The sequence below is a fragment of the Schistocerca gregaria genome, unplaced genomic scaffold (genome assembly GCF_023897955.1).
Source record: "Schistocerca gregaria isolate iqSchGreg1 unplaced genomic scaffold, iqSchGreg1.2 ptg000398l, whole genome shotgun sequence".
Lineage (NCBI taxonomy): Eukaryota > Metazoa > Arthropoda > Insecta > Orthoptera > Acrididae > Schistocerca > Schistocerca gregaria.
In genome coordinates, this window is record NW_026061837.1 from 57,501 (window position 1) to 62,500 (window position 5,000).

Here is a 5,000-nt window from a genome sequence, read left to right on the forward strand (position 1 = left end):
GCGTACCAGTCCGAAGACCTCACTAAATCATTCAATCGGTAGTAGCGACGGGCGGTGTGTACAAAGGGCAGGGACGTAATCAACGCGAGCTTATGACTCGCGCTTACTGGGAATTCCTCGTTCATGGGGAACAATTGCAAGCCCCAATCCCTAGCACGAAGGAGGTTCAGCGGGTTACCCCGACCTTTCGGCCTAGGAAGACACGCTGATTCCTTCAGTGTAGCGCGCGTGCGGCCCACAACATCTAAGGGCATCACAGACCTGTTATTGCTCAATCTCGTGCGGCTAGAAGCCGCCTGTCCCTCTAAGAAGAAAAGTAATCGCTGACAGCACGAAGGATGTCACGCGACTAGTTAGCAGGCTAGAGTCTCGTTCGTTATCGGAATTAACCAGACAAATCGCTCCACCAACTAAGAACGGCCATGCACCACCACCCACCGAATCAAGAAAGAGCTATCAATCTGTCAATCCTTCCGGTGTCCGGGCCTGGTGAGGTTTCCCGTGTTGAGTCAAATTAAGCCGCAGGCTCCACTCCTGGTGGTGCCCTTCCGTCAATTCCTTTAAGTTTCAGCTTTGCAACCATACTTCCCCCGGAACCCAAAAGCTTTGGTTTCCCGGAGGCTGCCCGCCGAGTCATCGGAGGAACTGCGGCGGATCGCTGGCTGGCATCGTTTATGGTTAGAACTAGGGCGGTATCTGATCGCCTTCGAACCTCTAACTTTCGTTCTTGATTAATGAAAACATACTTGGCAAATGCTTTCGCTTCTGTTCGTCTTGCGACGATCCAAGAATTTCACCTCTAACGTCGCAATACGAATGCCCCCGCCTGTCCCTATTAATCATTACCTCGGGTTCCGAAAACCAACAAAATAGAACCGAGGTCCTATTCCATTATTCCATGCACACAGTATTCAGGCGGGCTTGCCTGCTTTAAGCACTCTAATTTGTTCAAAGTAAACGTGCCGGCCCACCGAGACACTCAACTAAGAGCACCCTGGTAGGATTTCAACGGGGTCCGCCTCGGGACGCGCAAGCACGCCTTCGGCTCGCCCCACCGGCAGGACGTCCCACGATACATGCCAGTTAAACACCGACGGGCGGTGAACCAACAGCGTGGGACACAAATCCAACTACGAGCTTTTTAACCGCAACAACTTTAATATACGCTATTGGAGCTGGAATTACCGCGGCTGCTGGCACCAGACTTGCCCTCCAATAGATACTCGTTAAAGGATTTAAAGTGTACTCATTCCGATTACGGGGCCTCGGATGAGTCCCGTATCGTTATTTTTCGTCACTACCTCCCCGTGCCGGGAGTGGGTAATTTGCGCGCCTGCTGCCTTCCTTGGATGTGGTAGCCGTTTCTCAGGCTCCCTCTCCGGAATCGAACCCTGATTCCCCGTTACCCGTTACAACCATGGTAGGCGCAGAACCTACCATCGACAGTTGATAAGGCAGACATTTGAAAGATGCGTCGCCGGTACGAGGACCGTGCGATCAGCCCAAAGTTATTCAGAGTCACCAAGGCAAACGGACCAGACGAGCCAATCCGATTGGTTTTGATCTAATAAAAGCGTCCCTTCCATCTCTGGTCGGGACTCTGTTTGCATGTATTAGCTCTAGAATTACCACAGTTATCCAAGTAACGTGGGTACGATCTAAGGAACCATAACTGATTTAATGAGCCATTCGCGGTTTCACCTTAATGCGGCTTGTACTGAGACATGCATGGCTTAATCTTTGAGACAAGCATATGACTACTGGCAGGATCAACCAGGGAGCTGCGTCAACGAGAGCTGAGCAGCCGGCCGCCCGGGAGTGTGTCCCGAGGGCCCGCGCGAACACGCAAGCGTCCGCTCAATTATTCTGCAAACAGGAGGAGGCTGAGCTCCCCTGCACGATACACCTCGAAACCCTCTCAGGTCCCGGCGGCGCGCAGCGCCGTCCTAAGTACTTGGTCGGGTTCGAGAGAGGCGCAATCGCCCGGAGATAGGCGAGTAGACGCTTTCAGTGCGAACACCCGTGCTCCCAACTGAGCTTGCCGCTGCCGACAGAGGCCCGGGAGCGTGCTGTCGTGGCATTGCCGGCGGGAAACAACACGCGCCACCTACGGTGACCGGCAGCTCCAACGCCAGCGCCACAGAAGGGCAAAGCCCCACTTGGGTGCAGAAGCGAACTCTCCCAGCACAGCGCACGCGCCAACACGTCCGCAGAGCTGCGATACAAACCACCTGCGAGAACCGCTGGGGGCGACCGAGCAGCAGACGGCGTCGCGACGCCGAGTGCCGGGCGGCGGCGCATCCTCAACGCACACAGTCCGCAATCGGACCAGCACACTGCAGATGTCCACCGCGCTTCGCACCGGGCTCGGCAGAACCCACTTTGGCCGCCTGGCGCCGCGCGCAGGGTGCGCCGGCGCATAGCTGGGACGCCAGCCGGGCCCGTCGGCCGGCGCTCCTGCCACTGGGCGCCCCCCACCAGCCGGCTGTAGTGCGTGCGCTCACGCAGCGCGCGGCCAGCACGCCGGGCGGCCCCCCCTCACCGGCCGGGGACTGTCCCGCCAAGCCACAGCCTCGTATCGCTTCATACCCACATGGCCAACTCAGGTTCGGGGGCATGGCGGGTACCGCCGAAACAACCGGTTCACAGATGTACCGATCGTCGCTATCACCGATGCACCTGCAGCGCGAACAACCGCTCAACAACTGATTTCCAGTTCATTTGCGGATCTTTGGCAGCAAACGTATACGTCAATCTACATTTGCGAAATCTACGATTCTGGCATGCCTGCATGTTATGTGTCACGACACGCTACATCAGCCCACATACACACTGCGGCATGTACACGAGAGAACACGTGGAAGATGGTCCGCGCACGTGTGCAATGTCCCTTGCGCGGTCGACTGTCAACCGGCCTCTGTAGCATGTCGCAGATGTGGAACGCGGTCCACCGTGCTATCATGTTGTGTGGGGCAATACGATTAAATAGGAAAACCCTCGTCGCTACATCAACAGACGGCTCACGCTGATTCCCGGCAGAGGGAGGAGGGGGGGGGGGGGCCAACATGCAATACTTTCGTCCGTACCTACTTACCACATGTCTGTACGGCGTACAACAGTGCAATCTCGCTGTAATGGGGAGACGAGACAAGTAGCATCGTGCACAACATATGGCCCTTATGATTCGCCATTGTAGGGCGCAGCCGGTGTACGGTCAAGCATGTGCCACATTATGTCACTCAGTACGTAACGACGGATGATCAGTGTGGGTTACGCGTACATCAGCGGACAGTCCACACAGGCCGTACCACAACGTACACTGACTGCATCGACAACCGAATGCAACTGAACAGCTGCAAGGCTCATTTCACAAACAAACGCCTGACCGACCAGCTTGGAAGGGCAGGAGGGGAGGGCGATATTCGTTCTGTAGCGGTACACCCTTCCAGTGGTTAGCGGGACTGTGTAGAAAGTACGCAACACTCGAAAGACCTTTATGTGAGGGTACGCACCATGGCATCAAGAAATACACATGACACCAGAGGATCCAAGCAGTGAACTATGTTCAGAGGGTTGCTGTTAGGCAAAGCTACATTCCTGTGACGTTACATGTGACAGTTAAGGTGCAGTGTAAGTTAGGTTAAGGTGCAGTGTAAGTTAGGTTAAGGTGCAGTGTAAGTTAGGTTAAGGTGCAGTGTAAGTTAGGTTAAGGTGCAGTGTAAGTTAGGTTAAGGTGCAGTGTAACTTAGGTTAAGGTGCAGTGTAACTTAGGTTAAGGTGCAGTGTAACTTAGGTTAAGGTGCAGTGTAAGTTAGGTTAAGGTGCAGTGTAACTTAGGTTAAGGTGCAGTGTAACTTAGGTTAAGGTGCAGTGTAACTTAGGTTAAGGTGCAGTGTAACTTAGGTTAAGGTGCAGTGTAACTTAGGTTAAGGTGCAGTGTAACTTAGGTTAAGGTGCAGTGTAACTTAGGTTAAGGTGCAGTGTAACTTAGGTTAAGGTGCAGTGTAACTTAGGTTAAGGTGCAGTGTAACTTAGGTTAAGGTGCAGTGTAACTTAGGTTAAGGTGCAGTGTAACTTAGGTTAAGGTGCAGTGTAACTTAGGTTAAGGTGCAGTGTAACTTAGGTTAAGGTGCAGTGTAACTTAGGTTAAGGTGCAGTGTAACTTAGGTTAAGGTGCAGTGTAACTTAGGTTAAGGTGCAGTGTAAGTTAGGTTAAGGTGCAGCGTAACTTAGGTTAAGGTGCAGCGTAACTTAGGTTAAGGTGCAGCGTAACTTAGGTTAAGGTGCAGCGTAACTTAGGTTAAGGTGCAGCGTAACTTAGGTTAAGGTGCAGCGTAACTTAGGTTAAGGTGCAGCGTAACTTAGGTTAAGGTGCAGCGTGGGTTAGGTTAGGGGCCAATGTGGGTTAGGTTAGGGGCCAACGTGGGTTAGGTTAGGGGCCAACGTGGGTTAGGTTAGGGGCCAACGTGGGTTAGGTTAGGGGCCAACGTGGGTTAGGTTAGGGGCCAACGTGGGTTAGGTTAGGGGCCAACGTGGGTTAGGTTAAGGGCCAACGTGGGTTAGGTTAAGGGCCAACGTGGGTTAGGTTAAGGGCCAACGTGGGTTAGGTTAAGGGCCAACGTGGGTTAGGTTAAGGGGCCAACGTGGGTTAGGTTAAGGGCCAACGTGGGTTAGGTTAAGGGCCAACGTGGGTTAGGTTAAGGGCCAACGTGGGTTAGGTTAAGGGCCAACGTGGGTTAGGTTAAGGGCCAACGTGGGTAAGGTTAGGGGCCAACGTGGGTAAGGTTAGGGGCCAACGTGGGTAAGGTTAGGGGCCAACGTGGGTTAGGTTAAGGGCCAACGTGGGTTAGGTTAAGGGCCAACGTGGGTTAGGTTAAGGGCCAACGTGGGTTAGGTTAAGGGCCAACGTGGGTTAGGTTAAGGGCCAACGTGGGTTAGGTTAAGGGCCAACGTGGGTTAGGTTAAGGGCCAACGTGGGTTAGGTTAAGGGCCAACGTGGG

The 5,000-nt window shown here is 53.7% G+C and overlaps 1 non-coding gene across 1 annotated transcript in view; it reads right to left on the bottom strand.

Moving 5' to 3' along the window:
• The window catches only part of LOC126311080 (small subunit ribosomal RNA), a 1,893-nt gene extending 113 nt beyond the window's left edge, over nucleotides 1–1,780 (bottom strand). The window contains exon 1 of the ribosomal RNA XR_007554379.1: nucleotides 1–1,780. This exon is cut by the window's left edge and continues 113 nt beyond it. This is a non-coding gene — a ribosomal RNA (small subunit ribosomal RNA).
• Nucleotides 1,781–5,000: the final 3,220 nt, after the last annotated feature.